Raw genomic sequence first — 16,185 nt, 5'->3', positions numbered from 1 at the left:
TAAAGTAGTTTCTCTAAAACATAGGTCTGAACTTAATCAAAGTTCTTCACCTTAATCAAAAAATTCCAGTGATTCCCTATTAGGACCAAATATCCATAGTCCAAACCCAAGTTCAAATCTGGCCTCATTCACTCTTACTAGCTATATGACCCTGGTCAAGTCATTTAGCCTGTTCGCCTCAGTTTCCTAATTCATAAAATATAAAATCTATAAAAAATTTCTAAAATTATTTTTATTTTACATATACTTATATCTATATTATCATCTCTCTGATAGAGCATAAGCTCCTTGAGGACAAAGGCTGTTTCATTTCTGTTTTTATGTTCCCAGTACACAGCACAATGTCTGGCATGTAGTAGGTGCTCAATAAATGCTTGTTGAATGATTGTTGATCAAACCAATAAATGTAACACAAATTAAAATATGGTGAATACATAAAAGTACAAAGTCCTTCGAGTTATATAAGGACAAAATAATTTCCATGTGCAGGTCAGGAAAGACTTCCTGGAGAAGATGGTATATGAGAATGGTCTTGATGGATGGATAAATTGGTAGAGGAAGGCATTCCAGGAATATGAAATAGTCTGCACAACAGAATATGATAATAATGATAATAATACATGTATATCACCTTATCCTGTTTTTAAGGTCCTTTATATTATCTCGTTAAATGAACTCATTCCAATGAGGGAGGTACTACAAGGCATTTTTATTCTCATTTTTACCAAAGGTTTATCAAGCTTAAACAACTTGCCTATGTTCTCCACAACTATGAAGTTTCAGGTACAGCATTCAAACTGAAGTCTTTTTTTTTTAAATTGCAAATACAATCAGATGTATTCTGGAGGGAGTGACAAGTTATTCCAATTTTCTAGGAACATAAAGTTTATGATGGGGAGCAATCTGACCTAAGACTGGAAAATCAGGTTAAAGCCAAATTGTAGAAAACCAGAAATGACAAGGCAAAGGCATTTGGCCTAGATTTGGTTGGCATGAGGGAGCCAGGGAAAGTCTTTGAGGAGCAGTGATTTTATTATGCCCGTGCATTAAGATTAATCTGATAGCCGTGTGGAGGAGCATAGGAAAACAGACTAGAAGTGGAGAGACATATTGAGAGGCTATTAAAGTAGTCTAAGAAAGAAATAAAGGTTAATGGCATTAGTGGAGTGGTAGCAGGAATGATAATGAAGGGATGGGTCTGGTTTCCAGACTGGAGATTTCTTCAGGTACTTCTACTAACACAAGGCAGTTATATTCCCTACAATTCACAGCCTTAGAACCTTGCCTAGGGCACTGAGAACTTAATCAATTTGCCCTAGGTCACAAAGCCAGTATTAACAATACAAGCATTTATTAAGTGCTTACTATATGCCAGAGATTGTGCTAAGTATTAGGAATTCAAGCAACAGAAAACAAAACAAAACCAACCCTGCCCTCAGGGAACTTACATGGGAAAGAAAGCATGTACAGAAACTGCTGCATAGAAGAGACAATAGATAGACAAGGGAAACAGTGACAACCATAGAATGACATAAACAACATCCTACCTACTCCCACCTACCCCCAGTCCACTCCCTTCTATCAGCAAATCAGAATTAACTTATGTATTGACTCTTTGGAAAATGAGTTATGGTACTGAAATACTGGAGTTGGAGTAGAAAAACCTGGGCTGAAATCCTGCCTCTTACTAACTGTGGGAAAGTCACTTACCTGACAGATCAGTTTCCTCATCGATAAATGGTTGGTTTCAGAGTAAGGAGATGCCCAGTTTTAAATCTTGCTTCTGACACGTAATGACTATATGACCGAAAGCAAATCACTTACCATCTCTGAGCTTCTATGGGCTCATCAGTAAAATGGAGTTGATGACACCAGTAGCACCTATCTCCCAGGGTCAATGAAAAGTCCATGAGAGATGACATATGCGAGGCACTTTCCAAAATTCAAAGAATATAGAAATGCCAATTTCTGACATTTTTAAGCACACAAAAGGCAAAGAGTCTAACCAGTCTTCTACTTCAAAATGGTTGACTTCCCACAAAAGAGGGGGAATCTTGGAGTTGCTGCCCAGTACCATTTTCTGCTAATCCAATTGGTAATAAAAGTTCAACAATTCACATTCTGCTCCAGGTTTCCCATGAGCAATAGAGGACAGAAGTTGGCTCAATGTGCTTAGCTAGTAATGGGATAGGCTGATGGCATATTGGAAATCCACATTTAAAATAAATCTCTCCTTTCTGTAAAGTGAGATAGCATCTACCAATACGGGTAATGAACATCTAACTTGAGTACAAGCAGAGGCCTGGAGATGGGAGGCAAGGTAATTTCAGGTAGTTCAGCACATTTCCATTCACATCACAAAGTGCAATCTTTTTCCCCTAGTAATTTTATTTCTTAGCAAAATCGTTATTGGGAATATTGAACCACCTCACAGAGCCCTATTTACTCCCCTTATCTTTTCTCCATCTTTCTGGATTAAAAGCTATGTGTGATATTTGTACTTATCAAATATCAATATTTGGCATGGATTTGTGAAATGTAGATGAAAAAAAAGTATGACCATTTCTGTAAAGGGTAAAACCTTAAGCAAATAGACTGCATTTCTTAGAGGGGCTCTGAAGAGCGGTCACAAATTGCAGATGGGCTAGTCAGCAATGCAGCACAGCAGTCTCTGCAGGATGGATTATTAGGTCACAAAATTAGATCCTGGATTTCATCAGGATATCCAGCTAACTTCAGGGAGGAAGGTGTCAAGAAAAAATGTAGAATTACCTCGCCTACTGCAAAACGTATACAGTTAGCTAAGACTGTAATCAATTTCCCTAAAGAATAAGTAAACTTTTAAAAATGCTTCTGATTAGGGCTACCTTGGGCCTAGCTTATACAAACTTGTAAGGTAGAAATTGGTCTGTGTTGCCTTGCCTCCTGCCCCAATCTCCAATTCCTTGTTTTGTTCCTTCTATCCAAGGCAGACCTTTATATAAACCTCAGCTAACCAGAGACTCATAAGTATATCTTAACCTGGTCTTACCCCTTCTATATTTTGGACTTTTCCTTCCTTACCAAGAATTTATTAAATGAATCTTTTTAAAAAAAAAAAAAAAAGCCTACCTATCCTGTGTGAAATTCTCTTAGGGCTATCTTTCCTGTTGATACAATAATGGGCATGGTAGATGAATGGGTTAGCCCTCCAATGGTCATTCATTCAATATTAATTGAGCAACCACTTTGCAGTATACCATCAATTTGTGTTTTAAAAAATATCTGTTAAATTGAATTGAATTAAATGTAACTGAAGTGAACTGAATTAAAGGCATCATGGGGTGCAGAAGGAGTAAGACACTATCCCTATCCCAATGAAGTTTTCAGCCTGAGAGGGGAGATAAGACAAGTACACCAGTAACTATAGTGCAAGGTCAAATATAAAAATATAATGAAGATCATAAAACTTGAGAAGTGGAAGAGAAACTGAGTTGTAAGCAATGTAACTTGTTTAAACTATAGATCTACAACATACAATCTGTGTAAGTTCCTTGACGGCAAGGATCATCTTTCGTTTCTTTTTGTATCTCCAGTGCTTAGCATACTGCCTAGCACATAGTAGATGCACAATGAATATTTATGGATTGATTGATTGAGATTGATTATAATTGATTGTTATTTGGGGCATCAATTTACTCATCTATGATTGGTCACCCTGGGCTCTTTCCTTTTATTTACCACATAAATCCACTGTTGCCAAATCTTGACTTTTCTGCTGTCACAGAATCATTTGTATATATCCCCTTCTCTCCACTGACTCAGTTACCACCACTTTAGTTCAAGCCCTCATCAATTCTTGCCTGGATTACTGCAATAGCTTTCTAACTGGTCTCCTTGCCTCAAGTCTTTGTCTACTCCAATTGAGCTTCCATTCTGTTGTCAAGTGATTTTCCTAAAATGAAGGTTTAAGCATGTCACCTCTCTACTCAACTAACTTCAGTGGCTTCCCATTACCTCCACAATCAAATATATTCTGCTGAGGATTTAAAAGTCTTCAAAACCTAGACCGTTCTTATCTCTCCAGTCTTCTTATACTCCCATTCATGTATTTTATGACCCAACTATACTAGCCTACTTCATTGAAATAGGAATTTATCATCATTAGAAAAGAGACTTCCCTCTCCAGGAGTCATATGTATCAACGAAATCACAGGTCTGGTTGAAAAAAAAATTCACATTCATCCTCTTAGGTGCCACATTACTAGTTCATAATGAACTTACAATCCACTAGGATTCTTGGATCCTTTTCAAGTAAAAAGACATATGACACGGCCACTTCTTAATGTGGAAGGTGGTAGTGAAAGAATTTGAGAAGGCTTCACAGAGAAGATGTCATTTGAGTTGGACCTTGAGAGAAACATAGAACATAATTTCATTTTAATAGAACCATCTAGAGATAATAACTTGACCTAAAAAGACAAGAACTTGAAGAATCATTGACATCCTTCCTGCCTCCAAATCTACATTGACTTTGAGCAGAAGAGATGTTGGCTGGGTATTTTTGGTACCCCTCCAGTCAAACCAGGCAAGTAGCCAGGTAGCCCCAACTGTCAGTCAAGCAACACCTTGGACTCTGATGGAAAAATAAAACCAGGCAACCAGCAAGGGGATAGAAGGGAAGAAAAACTCAGTAATCCTAGGCCCTTCTTGATGCATGGTACCTAAATAGTGCCTTGCACTCAGAAGGTACTAAATAAATGTTTGTTGTATCAAGAACAGTTCTTCTCCTGACATTTTATCACTGAAATAGCCAAATGTGAAAATAAAGACTGGAAAGAAGTTGAACACAAAGACACAGAATCAGTATGAGATTTCAAGGAAGCTGCCAGTTGGCTCCTAGAAGCATCTGCTGGCACCCCTCAGTTGCTCAGACACAGCTGTTTCCCTCAGAAAATGCCAGCAACTCTTAGGAGCTGTCCACCTCTGAAACTTGTTTGGGAGAGCTAGGAGAGCAGAGTTTACAAGGACACAAGAATGCTCACATCATTGCCAAATTGTGCATGAATGCTTTGCTTCAACTATGTTGGATACTTGGTTTCTTTGAACTCTAGACAAGACTAAGACTTTTGTCTTGATCATCCCTGGAATCTCCCTGCCACACAGGCCTCCTCGATATTCCTAATACTCCAACTCTGTACCTTTTCAATGTTTGTCCCCCAGACCTGGAAAACTCTACCTTTTGGTCTTCACTTTCTAGCTTCCCTGCGCTCCTTCTGTAGCTAAAATCTCACTGTTAGCAAGAGACCTTTCCTGTTCCCCTTCCTCCCACTGTTAATGCATGGCCTGTGAGATTGGCCTTCTCCAGTCATCCTGATGAATACTTTGGTCACTAGATCCAGAAGGCCCAGGAAGGGAAGTGAGGCTAGTGACCTGAACAGCCCTCCATCACTCAAAACAAAGTCAAGTGCAAGTCATGTCATCATTTCTCTGATGTCATGGTCTTCTTTGAAAATGAATGAGGAACACAGACCTGTGAGTAGACTAAGCTGCCCTGCTGGGTAACTGAGTTCATCTGCTCCCTTCTGCCCTCCCCTCAACCCTTCTTCCCTTCTCCAGAGGAAGGTAAATTTGAATGGCCAGAGGATGCCCAGTTAACTTTGGGTTTATGGGCCAGATTCCTTCCTTTTTTTCCTTCCTTCCTTCCTTCATTCCTTCCTTCCTTCCTTCTTTCCTTCCTTGTCTTTGCCAACACCTTAAACCCAGTGCGCTCTGAAGCCCATACATTGCACAATAGGTCCCTGCTGAAACTCCACTTGAGACATTCCTGGCTTCAGAATGATTATCAATAGTAACTATTGTCCTTTCCCTCCCAGCTCCATTTACTTATTTTTTTTAATTTTGCTCATTAAAGGGGCCATTTCCTGTTTACTTCTTAAAGAGGCCTTAAATGGCCACTGAATGGCCATTCCCTCACTCTGAGTGCTTGAATAAGCCAAGGTCTCCCAGTGCATCCTGGGCCTTCTCCAGTCATCCTGATGAATATCTGGTCTCTGGATCCAGATGACCCAAGAGGGGAAGTAAGACTGGTCACCTTGCACAGCCCTTCCTCACTCAAAACAAAGTCAAGTGCAAGTCATGTCATCATTTCTCTGATGTCATGGTCTTCTTCAAAGACGAAGGATGAAGACAGACAGGTAGACCGTCTATTTGCTATGTATATATCTTATATTACAAAGGAGTTTGCATCTTGTCGCTGCCATTAGAAAGTAAACTCCTTGCAGACAGAAACCATGTTTTGCCTTTCTTTGTATACCCATAGCTTAGCACTGTCTCTGGCACATAGTAAATACTTAATAAATGCTTTTTGACTGACTGATATAGCTATTCTCCTGGTCACAGTGCCTTGCACTCAGCAGTTGCTTAATGAGAGCTTGTTCATTTGTGTACAAATGTTTATGATTCCATCTGAGGTTTTCTTGGCAAAGACACTAGAATGGCCATTTACTTCTACAGCTCATTTTGTAGATGAAGAAACAAACAGGGTTAAGTGACTTGCCCAGGGTCACACAGCTAGTGTCTGAGGCTGGATTCGAACTTAGAAAGGAGAATTTTCCTGACTCCAGATCTGGCACTCTATCCATTGTGCAAGCTAGCTGACCCTAATGAGAGCTTACTGGATTGGATTAGATTCTGTTCCATGGTTGTGGCTCTGGATCTTCCCTGGTTAGCTTCCTATTTGTTGCTATTCTATGACATTCAAATATCATATAGTTAGACCTGGAAGTGGCATTAGAAGTCATCAATTTCAACCCTGATTTTACAGATGAAGAAACAGGCTCAGTGACTTACCAAAGGTTATGCAGGTACTAAGTGGCAGAGCAGGGATATGAACCTAAATGTTCTGATTCCAAATCCAACTCTCTTTCTCCTTGCTAGTGACATATCCTTGTGCTCCATATTGCTCACCTCTTGTCTATGGACCCTCATAAACTAAATATTTACCACTTTGGAATTTCTTGGCCCAGTTGGATTAGCACCATGCCCACCAAATCTCTGCCAGTTCCAGCAAAGACTTTCATCCACAGCTCATGACCAGGTAGAATAGTTCAGTCAATCACACCTTCCCAGTATTAGGCTCTATCTTAATAACAAATTATTAACAACCAATAAGTCATCAAAACTTCTCTTATGACCATGACTATCTTCCCTCCTCCCTCCACTGTTTTAGGGGGAAAAAACAAACCAACCACCAAAAAAATACATGTTCTTTTTCTTTTGCATTTGGAAATCAAGAAACTACAAGAATTGAGTTCTCCCTTGACTTCCCCCAAGGCCTGGAAGAGTGCTTAGTATTTCATCCAGGCAATTCTTATTCACTTTAATCAGAATCACATGACTGAAATCAGGGGGGGATGTTTTGAAGCTAAGGAATTTAAGCCTCCCAGTTTCACTGCTCTGAGTATCAGCTCCATCCTTCTGCTCCTAATGCCGTTATCTTGTCCTCACACTTGGTTTTCTACTGAATGAATGCCTAGCCTATGGAAAGGCATATTAGTAACAAGAAGTGGAACTAGCTGAGAAACCAAGAGCCCACAGGGAGTCAGGGCAGTGACCCTGCCTGAGGCCAGCTCATGTGAAGGGAACAGATGGCAAAAACCCAGGAGGTGCTGAGGCTTTCTCCAACCCCCGGTCTTCTCAGCATGGAGGGAAGGTTCATGGTTGTCTCTAGAAAAAAAAATTCCTCAAGAGGTGGCACAAGGATTTCCAGTCTTCTATGGCTCGCATATGTAATGAGTCAGCAAGTATGGCAAACCCAACCACAAAACCCAATTATTTTTTTGAAAAAAGTCCAGAAAAAGTCTCCAATAAATGCTGAGCTAGTGCATTCTGTTGTTTCAGACTTATTAACTGCCATCTCCTCAAACAACTTTGTCAAAGGAAAGACATGGAACAAGGATGATGAGAAGCTCATAGACTTAGAGGTGAAAGGGATTTCAGAGGTCCTCAGGTTCAACTCCCTCATTTTACAAATGAGGAAACTAGATATGAGAGAGGTTAAGTGACTTTCTAAAAGTCACACAGGGTAAAATGTACCAAAGTCAGGATTAAACTCAGGTCCTCTACAAAGTCAGTGTCTACAAAGTCAGTGTCCTTTCCACTGTAAGACTGTATGGTGTTGTGAATGAAGCAGCGGACTTGGAGTTAAGAAGATGTTGGTTCAGATTCTGACACAGATACTAGCTGAGCAAGCCACTGAAGTTCTGTGTCTCAGTATCCTCATCTGTAAAATGAGGGGGCTGGCCTTGATGGCCCCTGAGGTTCCTTCTAATGTTTGTTAGGGGAAAACAAGCAATGAAATTATTAAAGAAAACCATTAAGGGAAAAGGCTTGACTTTTCACTTAGCAGAATGAAAGCCAAGTCATGTGGTTCATTGTAAGGACCATTGCACTGGAAGGTAAAAGTCTCAGTTCTAACTTTTCTGTGCATAATGCACAGAATGCTAGACTTGAAGAAAACTTGGCTTTAAATATCACCTTTGACACTAGTTGTGTGATTATAAATGAGTCTCTATTTCCTGTGCCTTGATTTCCTCATCTGCCAAACAAGAATAATCTCTGTGACACCAAACTTGAGAGGATGTTGTATGCATCAGCTGAGAGAATGTACATAAAGAACTTCAACAATTTTAAAGAATCATATAAAATAAATTATTATTTGATTATTTCTAATATTCATTCAATCCACAAACATTTAAAGTGTGTCAAGCACATATTATTACTATGTCAAACACACATTACTATGTATCAAGCACCATGTGAAAGTGTGGGGATATAAGGGAAAACAAAAATTGTCACTCACCTAGAGAAATTTCCATTCTAGTGGAGCATGATAATCTGCATATAAATAGGAATATACAAAGGATCTGAGGGAGCTGGCAAAGGACTCCAGTGTGTGGTAATGCTTGAGCTGAGCCTTGAAAGAATCAAGAGATTTTTAAGAGGATGAGGTAAGGAAAGAAAGTATCGAAGGCATGAGGGAAGACTAGAAAAAAAAATGGAGATGAGAGATGGGACATTTTGCATGAGAAATAACAAGGAGGACATTATGGCTTGACCTTAGAGTATGGAAATAGGAGTTCTAGGTAAGAATCTTAAAAGGTGGGAAAGGGTAGGATTGTGAAGAACTTTAAATGCCAAACAGAGGAATTTATATTTGCTCCTACAAGTAACAAAGAGCCACTAGAGTTCATGGAATAGGGAAATAACATGGTGAGGATTCTGTTACGGAAAAATTACGTTTATAGCTATGAAAAAGATTGGATTGAAGAGGCAAAAGCTTTAAGACAGAGGACCCACAAGAAAGTTATTCTAATAATCCAGAAAACCAGTAATGAGAGATGAACTAGAATGTGAGTGGAGAGAAAGGGATGTATGAGACTTATTGTGAGGATAGAAATGATAAGATCTAGCAAATGATTGAATGCCTGGGCTGATTGAGAGTGTAGAACTGAGGATGACACTGAGGTTTTAAACCTGGATGACTGACAGGATGGAGATGCCATTAAAATAACACGAAAGTTTGGAAGATGGATGAGTTTGGAGGAAAATATGCACTCTGTTCAGAGTATGTTGAATTTGAGATACCAGAGATCCAGGTTTAAATGTTCAATGGGTGATATGAAACTGAAACTTAGGAGAGAGAGAGGAGAGAGATAAGATATAATTATACATGTGAGAATGATTTGCATAGAGATGGTAATTAAATGCACCATAACCAATAAGTTTACAAACAAGTTTACAAAAGGAAAGAGTGTAGAAACAAAAGAAACGAGCACTAAAAACAGAATCTTAGAGAACAATGACACATTTAATGGGCGTGATATGACATAGAAGAAGATTCATTAAAGGAAACTAAGGAGTATCAGAAAGGTAGCAGGAAAATGAAAAGAAAGCAATGTCACATACGAAAATGGAAATAGTGTTGCAGAGAGTGAAAAAAGGATGAAAAATTCAAAAAGGTCAATAGGTTTTTCAATTAAGAAATAATTGATAACTTTGGAAAGAGTAGTTTCAGGTGGAAGATGAGGTCAGAAGTCAGACTACAGAGGATTTAGAAAAGAGTGAGAGGAGAAATGGAGGCACTAAGAATAAATAGTTTTTTGAAAGAGTTTATTTGAGAAAGGGAGAGAGATATAAAAGGAGGATTATTGGGAATTACAGGATGTAGTGAGAGTATTTTAAGGGTGGGGGATACTGAGTGAAGATTACAGAGATGGAGGGGTTGGTAGTAAGGGTTATCATCTAAAGAGGAGGGGAGTGGGTAGAATCAAGAATTGATCTTAGCAATGAATAGGGCCATCCTTTATCAGAGACTACATCAAATAAAAGGGACAGTGGGGATGATGTCAGAGAGATGTGAAAGGAAGACAAGGGAAGAAGACAAACCTTGAGATGAATGTCCTCAATAATTTTTTGTTTTGGTCATGTATGGGGAAAGGTCCTCAGCCAAGAGTATGGAGGGATGGGGAAAGGATTTTATGGGGTACATGAGGAGAGAAGAGAAGGTGGGAAACAGATGATGTAGTAAGTTGGATAGAGAATTAATTCACAAAGAATAGAAAGATTACCTTGATGCTCTGAAGACCCAATTGAGATTAGATAATGTAAATTTCTAATTGACCTAGGTCCTTTCAGCAGTACATAAGTAGGAATTAAGGAAGTAAATGGTGAGCGTAAACCAGGATTGGCGTTTGGCAAAATGAGAGTGGCAATAGAACAAAAGAGCAAAGCATCTAAGAGTTCACCATAGACCTGAATTGGTTTGGCCTAGAAAACAATTGAGGTGTGAAGAAATCAGAGGATAGAGTGAAGACAAAGACTGGGTTCAGGAGTAGTAATTACCAGGTAAAGAAACATTGGAGTTCTTGAAAATGGAAGTAGAACACTTATGAGTAATAGTCAGATGAAAAGAATGACCATCTCAATGTACAGCTGAGGTGGAGAGAGTTCATGGGAACTGAGTGGACTGAATAACTGAGAAAATAGAAGGTTTGCAATACAAAGTGTGCCAAAAGTCTTGCTGTGCAATAGCTTAAGCTTGCACTAAAACTTCTGGGACATACTATATTTTGAAGTCTTTTATTATAATGGCAGCAATGGATAGAACAGTGGATAGAGCACTGGGCCTGCAGTAAGGAAGACCTGAGTTTAAATCCACCTTCAGACACTTACTAGCTCTACAACCCTAGACAAGTTGCTCAACTCCGTTTCCCTCAGTTTCCCAACCTGTAAAAAAAAGCTAGAAAAGAAAATGGCTAACCACTCCAGTATCTATATCAAGAAAACCTCAAATGGGGTCACAAAGAGTGGGGCATAACTAAAATGACTGAACAACAACAAAAATTATAATTACACAAAAATTAAAAATTAAAAGAGTTGAGGTGGAGAGGGAGTCTTTGAGCCAGTCTCTGAGCTCATCAGAAAGAGGGAAAATATCTTGAGGATTAGTAAATAATGGCCACCAAGATTTCGACTGAGTGATAAATTTGTGTAGAGTGAACCTCAAGGCAAGAAACATTTCAGAGTAATGGTTATAGTAAAAGAGTCTGGAAATAGCAATTAAAAGCAGGAAATATTCTGATTTTCCCATTGGTCACAGTAAAATGGGGTATGAGATAAGGGACTAGTAGAAGTGGAAAAGAAGTCCAGGAATGTCATATCATTAACAGTTCAATGGAAGACTATCAAAGAAGCAAGATAGGAAGAGGTCCCAAATGAAAGGAAGTTTGTTGGCTCATTGTAAACTTATGTGTAATTACAAAGCTTGTTTGTTGCTTACAAGATTCTTCTTTATAATCACAAAACTTGTTTGTTAATTACAAATAAGTGAGAATCCCACAAGGCACAATGGAAGGGACATCCATGGCCGGAGTCGTATATTAATGGAACAGAGCTAAAATGAATGAGATTGAGGAAGCAGACAGCTGGGGTTTATGCCATCCGATCTTCATGCTCTGTGATTCTAAGAATTCAGTACATTTTTAAGAGCAATCCTTAACAGTAAAGTTTCCTTGACCATACCCTATAGCTTATCATTATGACAACATGACCTTTAGCTACCCATGACTAATATCACAGAACATTAGAGTTGGAAAAGCCTTAGAGATCTTTGAACCGAACATCTTTATTTGACAGATGAGGAAACTTATCCCATGAGGATATATCAATCCCATAGACCAAAATGACATAGAGTTCATAGCAAATCCAGTAGCAGAACTAGAATCCAGGTTTCTTGACCTTGATTGTGGATTATAAAGGGCATCACAGTACAACAAAAAGAAAAAAAAAACAGATTCTAGTCAGAAAATCTGAGTTCAAATCTCACCTGATACTTCCTACTTACATGACCTTAGTAAAATCATTTTAACCTCCCTGGAACTCCCATTCCTTATCTGAAAATTGGGGGGAGTAAGGGCCAGTCTGACCATTTCTCAAATCACTTCCAATTTATATCTATGATCTTAATATACCCATGCTATATAACATAATAATTATCTAGAGCTACTAGAATAGGATATTCAACCCCAGCCAATTCCAAATATAATTTTTTTAAAAATGGGAAGTGGTGATTAGGAAGCATGTACTATGGTACTTCTAATTTAGATTTATACAGATAGCCTTCCAACTTTTACAGTCATTTCTGTCAAATTCCAAAAGGTGGCAGCATTTGATTAAATATTTATTTTCTGCTAAGGTTGCAGCATTGTATATCTTCTCATAAATGAATAAACTAAACAAATACTGGAAGTATTTAGCAGAACCAGACGAAAAGTTCAAAACAACCAAAAACTCAACCATATTTTGAGCAAAGGAAGGAAAGCTAAGAATATCAGAGAACAGCTTACCTAGAAATCCCTGTGGGCTCATCAGCCCATATTATTTGAGAGATGAGAGGAAAGAGGTAATTCTAGAAGCAGATACCCTAGAGACCGCCCACTCCTCTCTCACTAAAGGAAAGGCAAAGATTGGGTTCACAGTGTTCTTTTCTAAAGGTTATAATCATCCCTTCTTTCAAGTTCTAATGTAGTGATGACTTGCATCTTTTCAATCTTTGCAAACTACTTCCATTGCACAAGAACTTTCCCAGCTTCCCGACTTACTTTTCGTAAGGACCACATCAAGTTGGAAAGGCTTTGACAATAGGCCTGGATATGAGCAGTAATATTTCTCATTTGAGTACCACTCCAAGTACTGAGGCAGCTAGGTGGTGCAGTGGATAGAACACCAGACCTCGAGTTAGGAAGACCTGAGTTCTGGTCTAGCCTTAGACACTTACTAGCTGTGCAATCCTGAGCAAGTCACTTTACCCTGTTTGTCTCAGTTTCCTCATCTGTAAAATGAGCTAGAAAAGGAAATGGCAAACCACTCCAGTATCTTTATAAGAAAATCTCAAAAGCGGTCAAGAATAGTCAGACATAATTGAAAATGACACAACGGCAACCAAGTACAGAGGAACCCACCATCAGGTTGACCATTGGGTGTGATGAATTTTTCAGTCTCAAAACCTATTTTAAGTTAGAGAAGAACTGTGACCACATTCTTTCACTCTTCCTTCTTGAAATTTTGGGTCCTTGAAGAAATGAAACTCCAAATAAACTTCTATGAAGCACTGTATTTTTTAAGGAAGAAATAGGGAAGCTGAAATGAGACATTTTCCACTATATAAATGTCATAGAGAGAAGCAGCCTGATGCAGTGAACAGAGCGCAAGCTTGGGTCAGGATGACTTGGTTCGAGTCCTACCTATGATATATGGGCTGTGTGGTGCCAGACCAGCCTCTTAGAGGCAGTGAGGTCATGCATTAGATAGAGCACTCGACCCAGAGTTAGGAAGATCTGAACTGAAATGCAGTCTCACACCCTTATGAGCTGTGTATCACCCTAGACAAGTCAGCCAACCGCTGATTCAGTTTTCTCCTCTGTAAATGGTGATAATAATGGCACCTACCTCCCAGGATCATAAGGAGAATAAAATGATGAGATATTTGCAACCTTGAAGTACCATATAAATGCTGTTACTAATATCTCAAATTTCCAGTGGCTCAGGTAATTCTCTCACGTTAAAAGTTGGAAATCACGTGCTGAAGTTCATTGGCAGAGGGGATTTTCTTATCAGGAGTTCTCTCCATTAATGACATCCTAGCTCCATACCTCTGTCTCCCAGATTCTGAAGATTTTAGCCAATACCCCTTTAGCAGCATACATTTTTCTTCATGTGAAAAGTTGCATGGCGTAGCAGATAGAAAGCTGATCTCAACGCCAGAAAGACCTGAGTTCAGTCCTGTTTGTGATATATACCAGCTGTGTGACCCTAAGCAAATTATTTCACCTCTCAGGGCTCTCCAGGCAAATTCTCAAGGCTATAAGTTGAAGCAAACATACTGACCTGCACTGGTCTTCACACAAGAATTCTCTCTAACATTAAAGTCACAGGTTCAGTCTTTACCCCCATTCCTTTCTTCCTAAAGGTTCCAGGTTCTTTATCCTCTGTGAGGATGGGAAGAAGGGTTGGGAAATGCAGAATGTGGAGAGAGAGTCAGGACACAACTCTCATTTTCCAGGTAACTAGAGAGACACCATGTGGCTCAGGAATTTATCTGGCTTCACATTCTTCTCAGAGATAGCCCTGGGAAGACCCAGGTATCCTTACTTCCTGAAGAGGTATCCTTATTTTAGATGGATGTAAAATGAGGCATCTGGGCATGCCTGAGCTGGCAGGAAACTACCAGGAAAGATGACACTTGACACACTGAGCCTAAAATTCTCAGGAGGGGCTGCTTCTAGGAGATGCTTTCAGATCAGAGAGTCAGTGGTTAGATAGAGCAGTGGGGGCACATAAAGTTCAGTGAGTAGAGAGTGCAGTGAAATAGCAGGGTCTGAGAAATCATTCCCTCCTAGTGCAGCCAAGGACCATAAAGCCTCTAATAATGCAGCTAACGACCACAAACCTCACTCTGGAGGGGACTGCAGAATTACCATGATAAAATAGAGGTGACACCTTAATAGGTTTTCAAGTTAGAACAGCTGCCCTAGCAAACCTTTCCCTGAATAGTCAGGAAACTCCCATCCATTGCTTAGTGGGAAGGAATACATCACATTTGGGGAGGGGGTGTCCAGAAACAAGGGCACATGCTTCTGCATTGAGAAAGTGAGGTGGTTGGGGGTGGGGAGGAGAGGGCAAGTGGAATAGAGAAAGTTGGCACTGCTATCTTACTAGCACTCTGGCCTGGGCAGTTGATGTCAGTATTCATTCATGGTGCCCTGAAAGGAAGCAGAAGTGCAAGATTTTCTATTCTATTTTACTTTCAGGAGGAAGCATCATCATATACTCTTTAAAGAAAAAATTGCTAAACTTCTTTTACCCATTTGAAAATTCATTTATTCTGGATAATAAGCAGAGGAGAAGGAATACACTGAGAAATGTAGATGGTATAAAAACCCAAGGTATCAAAAATTATTTTAAAAGGAAAATAAAAACATTAGAAGATACTAAATTCAAAAGGGGAAAAATATGTAAACTGCTTGAGAACAGGAACTGTTTTTACTGAACCTTTCTATTCTCAGTACATAGTAAAACATCTGGCATGTACTTACTAAATGCTTGTTGAGTTGGATGGAATTGAATTGACCTGGAGTCAAAAGACATGAGTTATAAAGAGCCAACATGGCATGGTCAAGAACAAGGGATGCTATATTAATGGCATTTCCTTTTTTGACAGTATTACCCAACTAGTAGATGAGAAGAATACCATGGATTTACCTTTGATAAAGCATGTTATTCCATTGTTATAGACAAGATAGGGACATGTAGTCTAGGTCTACACTATAAAACAAGCAAATGAATTCAGAGTTGGTTGGAGAGTTGACCTCAAAGACAGGCTGTTCGTAATTCAGTATTAATGTGGTAGGAGGGCTCCAATGGAGCACCCTAGGAATCTGGTCTAGGCTCAGTGCTATCTAACATTTCCAATAACTTATCTAAAGGCATAGAAGGTGTGTGTTTCAAATCTGCAGATGACATAAAACTTGGAAAGAAAACAAACCCAATGAATGACAGAGTCAGGATCCAAAAAAATAATGATGTGCTAAATAAAGCAGCAGTCAGTCAAATCTGGGCAATTCCCTATTTTTGTATGGCCAGTAA

Source organism: Notamacropus eugenii, chromosome 1, assembly GCF_028372415.1.
Source record: "Notamacropus eugenii isolate mMacEug1 chromosome 1, mMacEug1.pri_v2, whole genome shotgun sequence".
Lineage (NCBI taxonomy): Eukaryota > Metazoa > Chordata > Mammalia > Diprotodontia > Macropodidae > Notamacropus > Notamacropus eugenii.
Note: the sequence above shows the minus strand (reverse complement) of the source record.